Here is a 13,206-nt window from a genome sequence, read left to right on the forward strand (position 1 = left end):
TGGGAATCCAGCAAACGGCACTGCAGTGCTTAACTAGTAGGTCAATGCTGTGGACTGGGAATTCAGCTCTGCCTTCAGCGTGGAGAGTTTATCCACACAGATTTACGCTGTCGTGGTGGTAACGAGGAGCAGTATTTGCATGTGGAAGGTCTGGGGGATGCTGGCTCTCCGAAAGGCTTCCCCAGACCTGCCCCTCACTCCCACCAAAAGCTGGTGGGATTCGAGGGAACTGTTCTGCCTCTTGCTGCTTTCACTGGGGAACTGCTCTTGTTGAAATGAGGGATTCTTGCTCTGCCTGGCCTTGGCTGGATTCAGCCTTGTCCTTACAGAACTGTTGGCCAAACAGGTGAAAAGGAAGCCACCCGATGGCAACATTAACAGCTGTGCCCTTGGCAGCTGTCTACACTCCCTCCTCCCCAAACTACAGGCGGCATGTGGGTTAAAGTCTCAGGGGTCTTTTTCTTGGGATAGATCTGGATCTTGCACAGTCTGTTGCTGAAAACCCATGGTCTCCTCAGGAGGGAATGGCTTGTGGGATGGGAGCCTCTGTGCATGAGCTATTACTGGTGGACAAGCGCCATAATTGTGTTGCACAGAGCAAGCAAATCCTTCCCTTATCCCACTGCCATGCTGGCTTGTGCCCTTTTCCTGCCCCTGACAAAGTCTCTGAAGAATTGCCCTCAGAATATCACAAAATGGAGAAAGAAGAAATAGAAGGGCTTGGCCATGTGTGGCACAAACCAAGGTTTAATCTGAGGCATGTATTATGAGGCGCCTATCAACAACACAACCCCCACGCTGACCTTCTACTATTAACCAGGTTCACTTTCATTTAGTCATTTAGGGACAGCCTGATTTGTAACAGTGAGCAAATGTTTGCATTGGATATTTTTACCCGGCAGGCAAAGACTACTTAAAAAAAAAAAATTAAAACCCCATGAATTATATCATTGTATCTTTACAAGAAAAGGCTGAGTTGTGCTTCCTCCCACATCCTATGTGAGAACACAGCACAGCACCATGTGCAAAAGCACAGCAAAGTAGTAATTCCTCATTACTCCTCTGCTCTCCAAATCACCCCTAACTTTGTGTTCAAACACAAAGTGTACAGTGTATTAAAAAATGTGGATACAGGAGAGGATTCAAAATATTTCCGTAAAAATTGCATTGGTAGGTGCAATCTGTTGCAGGCGAGACTAGAAATAGGTTGTTCTCTCATTCCTTGTCTCATGCATAGGTTCTCCTTTGCATAAGATGAGACAGAAGCTTCCTTCACCTCTCTCAGCTCTCTTTAGATGAGTCTGTGGCCATCTCCAGCTCTTGCAATATCTCTCTGCAGAGGTCAGAGCAGTTGTGCCACACTCAGACACTTGGAAGTCCAAACTCTAGCTTAGGCTTCAAGCAATCAATGAGTTCAAGTCTAAGGTACTTAATCTCCTTAATTGTATGGTGGGTTTTAAAGAGTGCAGGCCTGGTCCCATGATATCACAGGAATGTATTAGTTGACAGCTAGGGAGAGAGAGTGAATCCCAAGGCCCAAAGGCCTGGTGGTGTCTACTCCCAGACTTGTTGGTCAGACTTGGAAATGCTTGCATTTGGCATTAGGAAAGGTGTGCTCAGACCCACTCTGCTTCTTCTCACTCCATCCTGTAACAGGAGAACAAGGGGCGACTTGGTGAAATTAACAGCTGGCAAATTTAGAATAAATAAAAAGAGCCACTATGCCATGTGCAGGTCCCCTGTGGGATTTCCAGCCACAGGAGGTCATCGAGACAAATACTGTGGCTGTATTATTAAAACAGGCTAGATAATTTTATTACCATTAATAACGTTTACAGTTATGTAAGCTGAGATAATGAGGCTAATCAAATCTCATGCTTCAGGGCGTAAACTGATTGCCTGCAGGGGTCAGGAAGAAGTTTCTTTTTCCCCACATGCAGCACTGCACAGCGGGCTGAGTGCCGTGCATGGGGCTGCCCCTGCAGGGACATCAGTGTGTTGGCCACCACAGGAGCAGGTGTCCAGGCCCAGAGCTATGGTGGTCTCCAGGCCACCTCACCCATGCTCACACCATCTTGGTAGCTGACACCATCTGCTGGCCATACGTGCTGTCTCACACCTTGCCCCAAGCCCCTCTTCTGAACCCAGCCACAAGCTAGGCTAATGATGCTGGCTGGCTTTGCCTGTGCCCAGCTGAAACTGACCCTTCATGGAGCAAGAAAATGTGTTTGTGTGGGCTCTCAGGTTCGTAACAATGGTTGCAAACCCATGATATCTCCTGCTGTTTCTTTGTAGCTTTGTTTTAATGACTGAGTACGTTCCCTGGTAACATTCAGCATCCTCCGCTGAAAAGTTTTTGTAAGCAACCTCAGGAAAGTGAGGGCGTATGCACTGAATGCCCAGACGCCAGAGTTTCCTTCTCGGTGCACAGAGAGGCTCTGAGAAGAAAGAAGAGGTGATAAGTAGACAAGGAAGTGCTTTTGGATGTCTCTTCTGGGGAACAGGTGAAAATAGCAGTCGTGTCATTGTTATTTTGGGTGAGATGGGGAAAGGAGAAGCGAGGGAGAAAGTGGCATCTAAGTCACATACACCGTTTGGGATCTGCAGTGATTACTCATGCAGATATCTGGGCTGGCGCCTGACAGGCAGATGAATGGTCTTTGGGCTCGCAGAGCTGGTAGCAGATAAGACCAAGCTGCATGTGAAGAGGTTTGAGATCCTCACTGCGCTGTTATCACATTTTACTGAAGCAGCCCTTCTGTCCCTGCTGCAGGCAGGGAGCGGCGAGAGGGGTGAGAGGGCCAGGCTGCTGGGACCAGCGCTGTCTTCTGGTGAAGGTCTTCAGCTGCCCAACACCAAGAGCAGATTTCAAGTCCATCTTCTCCCAGATTTAGTTATGTGATCCTCTGATTTCCACTTTACATGTACAAATGGTCCAGGCAAGAGCTCAAGTGATGGTTAGGAAAGGACTTTTATAAAGCAAGTTTGCTGCGGTGGCTCTAACTCCAGGGCATATGGCAAAATTTGCAGCTTCTTTTCTGTGAGCAGAGCTGATGCACACTTGCTCTCCTCAGACAGCACCATGGTGATGCATATTGTTCCTTAAACATCCCTCCCAATTAACTCAGTTTGGTGGGGAAGCTGCCGCACACTCAATCCCCTGCTCAAATTTTGCCCCCAAACACATGCGAGTGGTGACAGGGAGAAGCATGCTTCCCTCCTCAGCCGTGGGCACCCCCCTTACCTCCAGGATTCGTATTCACCTCAAACAAATTGGGAAGCTGCCAGGCTTTGTCGAACCCTGTGCTTGACGTAGCAGAACAACCTGTCGTGTGCACTTTGAAAGGGGCTCTAATATAGGCACAACATGGGGGTGACCTCGTCACCGAGAAAGTCTCTTACTGAACCACTATTTATTAATGTAGACAGATGCAGAATGCACCTTCCAATACCCCTTTCTAGCTGAATGCACTGAAAATTACTTGTGCTTTATGTAACTCCATTGGGGGCCACTGAGATTTCAGTTTTGCAATTAGCTGCTATAATATATATGAATAAAAATATATTATGGAGATGGATTTTTTTTCCCCTCCTTGTCTTTAATTAATCCTTGCTCCCTTAGATTCCTCTCACTTGCCTGCCTCCATCTCTTCCCCAGCACAGCACCCTCATGGCTGGGCTCACCTGGGTTGTGCACCTTCCTGGAGTGGCACCGCCAGGCCTGAAAATGTAAATTCCCAGCATCATTTGCTGGGACTGGAGATGTGAGACAATTTCTGAAAAGGAGTGACAGTCGTAGGCATTGTTATCTCTCACCTGGTAGTGTTCTTTTCTTCCTCATGTCCAAAGGTATCCTTGGGATAGAAATTGTTCTGACAGCTGGTATACCTGGGAGGATTTTGTGGAAGATCACCCCATGAGAAAAAACTATTTGATTTCTTATCTAGTGCTTCCCAATTAACAGAGATATGAGGTTTAATCTTGATGCAGTGGGGCTAATTCTTAAATATTTCAAAACCAAGTTTGGTTGGAAGAGGCCTTGATTGAGATTTATGGTCCCTTTTCACATATAAAATAGTGGATATGGGATTTTGTAAACTAAGAATCAGTCTGAAAAGCAACATTGCTTTCTTTAGCATTAGGAATTGAGAGGGATTTGGAGGAGTAACATATCCCTCCTTAAAAAAAAAAAAAAAAAAAAAAAAAAAAAAAAAAAGAGGAAAAAAATTGTTTGATGGAGCCAGGGTAGACTAGAGATTTACCAGAAGCAGCGGCAGGACGTAATTGCCCCACTGCAACCCCTAGGTAGGCAGACTAAACTGCTCTTTACGGCAATGGTGTTTACTCCAATTTTCAGCTCCACTGGTGCAAATACACGAGAGGTTGCACTGTTACAGCTATCCCGGTGGCTGCTGAACAGATAACCTTCCTCCCCCTGTCCTCCCCAGGATGGAAAGCACTCTCTCCCCATCCAACCTAGCGAAAACACTTTTTCTTACAAAACTATCTTTTGAGAAGTTCACTGGAAGATGAAGTACCTCCTTCTGCTCCTGCCCTCCCCTCTTTATGTTTTTATCACTCTGGATGGCCCAACCTTTCCCTCTTAAAGCTGTGCTCTGCGGTGATATAAAACCCAGACGAAAGCACAGAAGCACTGAAGACAGCAGCCAAGTTAGAATTTAGGTTGTGTCCTCTGAGCTCTTTCTCAGAATACTGCAGGCTTAATTTGTTGTTTGAGCATTTCCCATATTTATAATAATACCCTCTATTAAACAACATGCCGTTAGCCATAATTTCCTGTGTGATTTACATATTTATTATTTTTATTTTTATATATATACAGAGGGTGATTTTGTCTTTCAGAATCTACTGCTCTCAGATGGCTGTGGTTGTTGCATTTTTATTTCTTTTTGTCCTTTACCAAGTGATTACAGGCAGGTGACTTTTTTTTTTTTTTTTTTTTAACTCCCTACTTTTTTAATAGGGTGGCCTGTCTGAAGATGGGTAGGGTAAAAATGGGTGCAATGCAGTAAACCAGGAATCAACACAAGGAACCCAGAAGGTCTGCTAGGTTCTTGCCTCATTAAGAACTCCATATCTGCTCACTGACTAACCTTGCAAATGAGTTCACGCTCAGTAAAGGAAATTGATTACTTTCCATTGCAATTAACATCTGGTCCTGGGTCAGATCATTAGGATAATTTGTTATAGAAAAAATAAAAAAGAAAAAAAAAAGAAAGGAAGAAAAAAAAGAAAAAAGAAAAAAGCCAGCTACAGGGTAATAAAGTTTCTTCTGGACCCAATTAAAGATGCGTACTCCAGCTTATTTTGTGGGACATCAGCCATCTCTTGGGGGTATCGCCAGGGAGAAGGAAGCATACAGAGTGGACAATAGGTGGTGGAAAGCCTTGTAGGAGAAAGAGATGTCAGGGGAATCATTTACTCCTGCCTCTAGGAAATGCGCATTCTCAGCTCCCATTTGTAGTCTGAGTTTCAGAAATGATGTATGACATCTATTTGGTGAGGAATGCAGGGCTGAAGGGTTAGCAGGGACTGTGAATCTCTAGGGATTCTCTTCAGAGAAAGCTATGTTCCAGTTTTGGACAGGTTCATAGGTAAAAAAAAAAAAAAAAAAAAAACAAAAAAAAAAAAAACGAAACAAACAAAAAAAAAAACACAACACAACTCTTTGAATTTCATATGCCTGTTTACTCTGAGATTCATAATAATGTTGGGTTTCACCAGACAAGTTTTGTCCCATTCGAAATGAAATTCTGAATCCTGCACTACAACTAATAATGGGTTTGCTTAGATCTAAGACCAATTTTTCTTATCAAACTCACAAGGCTCTAACATACAGGAGCCAAGTTTCAACCCCATGTCTCAATCAGGAGAAAAAAAAAAAAAAAAAAAAAAGAATAACACCTAAGAAACCTAGTTTCCATTCATTTTCTTGCAACAACAGGTTTGCATGGCTCTAGGGAAAACATTTTAGGAACTGTGCTGCAGTTAGAAATAGTAACAGTGCTGTTCATATTCCTAACAGCAAATGCTTTTGTAACAGAACCATCAGCGTCTGTGACTTTGTGGTGTTTGTTATGTCGCTTTCTGCGGCCACTTAGAATTTCATAGTGATGAGGAGGCTCAAAAATAGGTTTTCCTATGGCACAAATGCTAAATGCTACCCCCTACCACTGAGCTCAAGGAGACTCTTCATTAACAGTGAAATGGCTAAATAATGTTGTTCTAATTATATATCCTAAACCGGGCAGTGGCACATTAGAGCTGTACAGGAATTGTTTCCTCCCCTTTGGAAAAGAATTTTTTGAGACTGCTTTTATATAATATTTTCTGATGTGATGGATAGAACATGGAACTGGGAAAAATATGGCAGACAAATTTTAGAAAATCAGATTAGGTCAGGTAGACATATTTCAAGATCATGATCTTAAACTGTTTAATTTGATTTTTATCTTACTTTGCTTATTAGTCCTTTAGGTATGAACTTCAATTTCAAAACAAAAAGTAATTTTATACTGACATTTCCCCAATACTTCCTGTCTTGAATCTGTTGAGTCATTTTCATTTTGTAATTATAGTAGCATGTTTTTATTTATTTATTTATTTTTCCTTCCAATTTTCTCTGCACAGATATTGAGATTTTCTCATCTAACATCATACGGTAAATATTTTCAGTACAGAAAATCAGTTCTTTCTGACCGACTAAAGCCCAAAAAGCTTAGGCTTTAAGGAAGAAAAGAATCAGATCATCAGTCTAATATTTACCCAGTGGGATAACATGATGAAGTATAAGACCGTTTATACACCACTCTTTAATTTCTTAGTTATTATAAGAAGCAAGCAACCTCTTCCCTACAAAATAAGAATCAATCTAAAATTTTGTCCTGAAAATTTGAGCCAGATATCACTGATGGTTAGAACAGTTTGGGTTGATCTCATTGCAGCACAGAATATGAGAGAGCAGAGCCCAGCTGAGTGCTTAGGTAGGCCTCAAGTGATGCATAGACCTCGTGATGGCTCTGTGCAGGAGATGTAAACATTAGACCCCAGTGGATTTGGAGCATCTTGCTGATAATTCATATGGCTACAGATCTATAAACCTGCTGGTTCTCATGCACCTTTGCCACAGCTATCCATGTTAATGGGAATGGGAAATGAAGCATATATTTTTCTAGTAATGGATAAACATCAGGAGGTCTGGCAAGTTTGAATTCTTATTAGAGAAGATTCGACTCTGCTTGTGAAAAGGCCTACCTACTCTGGAGGCGTTTAGATCTAGATTCTCTGAGTTCTTTATAGCTGGTACCTGATTTTCTCATGGTCTCAGATTTCAAAGTCTGAAAGAAAGAAGCATGCATTTCTAAGGTCTGGCTCTGGGACTCAGTTTTGCAGTTTGACATCAACTATTTTCGTGATTACCTTATATATCATATGTTGTACTAAGTTGGTCAATCATGATGAGAGCTTGGTCTTAACATTGTGAAATGATCTAGTGGAAGTACTTCTCAATCACATTGGAAGTCAGCTCTGTTCTGTTAAACAACCTGTGGCAGTGGGCAGATGGTTGGTAGGCTATCTAGGCTGGGATTCACCCAAGCAAATATAGCCAAATATACCGTGCCATGGTATAAGCACCTATATCTCCAAATGGGCTCTGTGGTCAGTGGAGAGGAGTAGGCATTTCTGAGGTGATTGTCATACGGTAAAACAGTCAAGTTGAATGCCACTCAAAAAGAGGGGTCTGCCTAAAATATGTGCGTCCTCATTTGAGCAAGTGTCTCAAGGCTGCCTTTAGATCCAGTGGGGAGGTAGGCAGGACAATTACTGATGCTTAGGTCACCATTCGTCTCATTCTAAAGTGGACACGAAGTTCATCAAGTGAATAGACTGAAGAGACCTCCATTGGTTCCAGGAGGAGCCTAGGCATCTGCTTTAAAGTTACACAAGCTTAAGTGGCAGGAATCCTGCCCACAATAATAGAAGACTGGGTTATTTCAGTGTAAAGTTAACTAGGTTGCATTTAAATCCCCCACCAGAAGGAGGAGTGGAGAAGGCTTCTGCTTCCGAGAGAACTGAACATGGGTGGGCTAGGAGGCTTGCAAATGAGCTTACAATGGTTTTATCACAATCTTGGTAATTCCTCAATAAATAAAATTAATGAGTTTCATTGTCATCCACAGCCCCACTGAAGAGGATTCAGACAATTCTCCTATCTCTGGAACTACTCAAGGAGCCTTGCTCCTCATCTGCCTTCTGATGATATTTTAAAGAAAGGTCTATTTAATGTGTTCCTCCCCAAAAAGTATCTGCAATTAATTCTTATCAAGGGCAACAGCTGATTTGTAAGATTACTTCTAAATTGGTAATTAATTAACGTATTACCAAAGGAGGAAGGGGGGCCCTGTTTGTCAAGAGGTTAGAGCTGATAAGTGATGAATGTTTGGGTTATATCAGGACCTTGGCTCCCCTCTCTGATCAGTTTGGATGTTACCTAACCATGCATTATATTTGAACATGAATCACAGCTCTTCAGTCTTTATATTTCCTAAGCCAAAGCCTGACACACAGAACTATGGGTAGATCTCATTTATTATTGCTTAATTAAAGGCTCAATGCACAAAGAGACGCCTCTCGTTTCACTTTAGCTAGCCAGCAAGATCATAATTGTACTGATGTCGGGGCCAGCTTTCTAAGTAGCTATTGGAAGTAACTGTGAGGAAGATCTGAGCTATTCTATAGGGAATTCTACACAACAAAAGTTACATTCATAATTTTTAATTAAGAAATTACATTTTTTTCTCCATTGTGCTGCATCAGGCTCCATTGTTGATTCCTTCTCATTGCTCACGTTTCCAAACTTGAGCATTGTAGTTAGCAGAGAACAATTAATTTTTCATGGTTTTATTCTTTCTGACTAAACAAAAATGTTTTTAAATGTTGACCCAAATTAAATGGTCTAACCCTGCTGGCACAACAGCAGTATGTTTCTTCAGCACAATAAAATAAATATTTCAGTTTGATTGTAATATATCTTTACAGTTTTCAGATTTAAATATTTTTAGATACTGTGTTAGAGAGTTTCTTGTAATGAAAATAAATAAATAAATAAAATGGCAGGTTTATGTGATTCAGATGTAAAACATCTGCAAAATCAGTCCACTTCTCTACCTCTTTGCTTAAAATAATTTTCCCCAAGTGAAGTAGGTGCAAATGAATATCAGTGTATTTAGCCCCACATTGCATTCTGAAAGAAATTCAATGGTTTGTAAGGTGACAAACACAAGGTATAAGGGTGAAAATGTTTAGACTGTGTTTTTTGGCAGAATCTTTCTCCTCTAAACTGATATGAGAGATAGATAATACATGGCCCGTCTTTAGGGGAGTGTGGCAGAGTTGAGGCTTGGAAGGGAAAAAAAATAAATAAAAATAAAATAAAATAAAATAAAATAAAATAAAATAAAATAAAATAAAATAAAATAAAATAAAATAAAATAAAATAAAATAAAATAATAAAACAAAAAATCTTTCTGACTTAACAAACTCAACCTGGAAATGCTACCAGAGAGAGAGAATAAAATATGGAAACCCCAGATGGCATTTTATACAGAGTCACTTTCCTGACTGTGAGTGCATTTTAAGGAATTGTCCTACACTCTGGGATGTCATAAATCCACCTTGATATAGTGCTGTGCTGCTCGCTTGCTGTCTGAAACTTGCATCCTCGGCTTTTGTTTGTTTGGGGCTTGGGGTTTTGTATTTGTTTTCCACAATAAAGAAAGAGGAGCAATTTGTGTGCGAGGCAGCGAGAGCGCAGGCAGGGAGCGCACGCTCCTTACTTCGCCTGACTCTGCAACACTCCCGAATAAGTGAGATATCTCCATAATGTACAAATAATGAGAGGCCAATTATGCCCGAGGAAGGAGGGCAGGGGATAGGGGTCTGATGAATAGTAAGCAAGACTGACTTACATGAAAATGGAGACGAAAGCTGCTTTCAGCTTCGGAAGTTATTAGCTGGCGCTGCCGAGTGCGGCCAGCCAGCCCTGCATGAGATGTAGTGAGGCAGGGCCAGGAGGGCAGGAGCTCCACAAGGGGGGAGGTGAGGTGCCTGCCCCTGGGCGTTTGGGGTCCCAGAGACTGCTGGAGTCCTCCTACCCATACGGTTAGGTGGATACCCTGGGCAGACGCACTGCCTGCTACACCAAGAGGCAGCCTGGAGTAAAGAGGTGAAATTTGCTCTTGCTTCGTGTCAAAGGGCAGTGGAGAAACAGCACCCGGTGGTGCTGGGCTGCAGAGCTGCCCACAGCTCAGGAACTTTTGGTCTTTTTTTAACCTGTTCCCTACCACCAGAAAGGTTCTCACTTGCTACACACAGCTCTCCAGCCCACCAAAAGCTTTTCCTTGGATTTAAGGTTATAGAAATGTGCTTCTTTCTGTGTGTGGGTGTGAACGTATATGGGTGAACTAATAGTGATGTTTATCTGTATATATACACACAGTTACAGCTCCATACATTTGTACATACATATATGTATAAATATATTGAAGGATGTGACATATTTTAGTCATTTCACTTTTGCTACCTGAAGACCAAAACTTTAAGAAGAATATGTACTTAGATAAATTGATGTAGCTCTTGAAAGAATGAGTGGGAGATGTCCCTGTGAGATGTTGCGGTACTTGGCCATAAGCTGAGACATGAAACAGGAGTCCTGGTGAATTCCTAATAAAAGCAATAATAATAATAGAAGGGAAATCAATTAGCTAGCTAGAAATGAAAGGATGCCTGTTGTATTTAAGTTTTATGACAGCTGTAACTACAACATTGCAGAGGTCTCCCCAGGATGCAGACGTGTTCGTGCAGTGGTGAGCCCCTGCACTGTGCCTCAGCCCCAGCTTCACACACCCCTGGCCCAATTTCTTTGAAGCTTTGCTCTGGATTTTCACCATCCCCTCTCCTGTCCAAGGAGAGTGTGTGGTTCTGTGCACTTGCCGTTGAACCAAGTGCTGTAAAACCACCCATCACTGATGTGTTGGCAGGTTTTTGGGGTGTGCTACCAGGGACAGCACACAGAAAGTGTGACCACATCTTTTTTCTTTTTTTTAATCATCTGTCTTATTTCCCCCTACAAGATGCTCAAGGATTTTTTGTTATTATTATGTAGTAAGGCAGTTATTAGTGGAAGACAAAGACTTAGGAGCAGTCCCAGATTCAGGTCCCATCCAACTCAGGACATTCTGTGATTGTAAGAAACTTCTGTGTTCCCTTCAGTAACAAACCCTGTATCCTGTAACTCCATTCTTTTGAAGTACTGCCAGAGACAACCCAAGTGGCTTGGAGGCAGCATCCCTTCAATGAAATCCCACAGCAGACGCGTATGCCAGCCCTGTATGGTGAGCCTCCAGCACCAAGCCCATATGGATCAGGCAAAAGGATTTGTCTGCACTGGGGAACCAGGGCAGCAGATGCAGAATTGGGAACATTAGGGGATGCTGATATATTCAGAAAAGAATGGTGTTACTTTATGAAAGGCTTTTTAGGAGAGTCAGCAGAGGCCAGTGAGCCACAGGTGAAGCAACACACTGCGTAGCTTACTCTGAAAACTCTTCCCTCTGTAGACAAGCCATGAGGAAAAGATGTTTTCAGTCTCTGCAATACCAAATGACTGCACTTCTCCTGTCAGTTAAAACACAGCAAAGCTGACAGTGCAACCAGGTGCCTCAGAGTAACAGCAACAAAGGCTTACTTGCCATATACTCAAGTGAGGTTTCCATTATGAAAGCATTTTTCTGTGAAGGACTTTGTAGTAAGCTGACACGCATACAAACGCCAGCTGAAAATCCTGAAGGCTCCTCCAAAAGCAATCATGGTGCAGTGCAGAAGGTCAACAGCCTTTTGTTTCCAAAGTGTGACTGCCCCAGGTTCTCCAGCAGCACTGACCCAGTACCCGAGTTAGTTTTAGTTGGAGCATTGAGCTTCTAGCAAATCTGGTGTACTTAAACTGTGTCTGTGGTCACAGATGTGCTGTCTGTTTCATTTTCTGAAACTTGGGATAACTAACTTTATGATAGTGATGTTGAGTAGCCATTAATTCTCATTTCTTTCAGCTATTCCTCAACTCCAGCTTATGAGTTCTTCAATAAAAATCTCCCAAAGTTACCTTGGCGACTCATACGTTTGCCAAGCTGACAGATTTATGACAGTTACATATATAAATATTTATATGCTGCGGCAATGCAATTTTTAAAGGCAGATATACACACTCGTACCGAGACTTTCAAACAAGGCAAAACACACTCACACAACGTGACATAACCGTGTACCAGGCAGTGGGTGTCAATACGTGCCTGAGCACACAGATCTGCACACTAACGATCATACAGATGTTCTGACAAGCAGAGCCATCTTAGTCCCAGGCAGCACTCGTGGGCTTTTCAGCAAGCCAGAACATGCTATCATATGTGTAGCTGCTGCATGTGTCCATAATTTCCTCAGACACCAGAAGAAAACCTTGTACACCTGCTGGAGAAGGCAGCACGGCAGGACACCTTTCGCAGGAGCAGGTATGGTGCTGTGGTATGCAGTTGATATGCCCAAACCAAATTTTTATACTCAGGCTTACTATTTCACAAGCAAGTTGAGTATAGAACATCAAACAATCTCATACTCAACATCCCAAAGTTCAGCAGTATATATGTAACCCATACACATTGACAGTTACACGTCTCTTGTAGCCATTCTGGAAGAATTTTCATTGGAAATAATTCTCTTTGGTTTCTTCCCTGTCACACAGACATGCACACACACTACTTCCTTCTCTTTAGACCTGACTGAACCTCTTTGTGTTGCATCGCCCTAGGCTGGTGACCAGAGCAAATCCTTGGCCTATAAATTCTGGTGATGAGTTCAGCTGTTTTATTGTCTGGCAGAATAGATGGAGATGATACAAAGTCCAAAGGAAAGAAAGAGGAGGGGAGTCATTTATATGTAAACGACACAGCAATTTATAGAAGAAGCCAGGGGTCTTTTATTTTTGTAAGGCTGAGGGCTTGCTTTATCAGCATCCCATTAACGCAAACATACTCTGAAGGTACCATTCTACTAGCTCCATCTTTCCTATCTTTGTCTGAAAGTCTAAATATAAAATCACTTTTTTCCCCTTTTCTTGTTTTAAAAATAGAAATG

The 13,206-nt window shown here is 42.3% G+C and overlaps 1 protein-coding gene across 14 annotated transcripts in view; it reads left to right on the forward strand.

Moving 5' to 3' along the window:
* CELF4 (CUGBP Elav-like family member 4) overlaps nt 1-13,206 on the forward strand; it is a gene marked incomplete at both ends in the record, with an annotated part of 674,262 nt that overhangs the window by 265,315 nt on the left and 395,741 nt on the right. The window lies entirely within an intron of this gene.

This window comes from Aythya marila, assembly GCF_965140915.1.
Source record: "Aythya marila genome assembly, chromosome: Z".
In the NCBI taxonomy this organism is placed as follows: Eukaryota; Metazoa; Chordata; class Aves; order Anseriformes; family Anatidae; genus Aythya; species Aythya marila.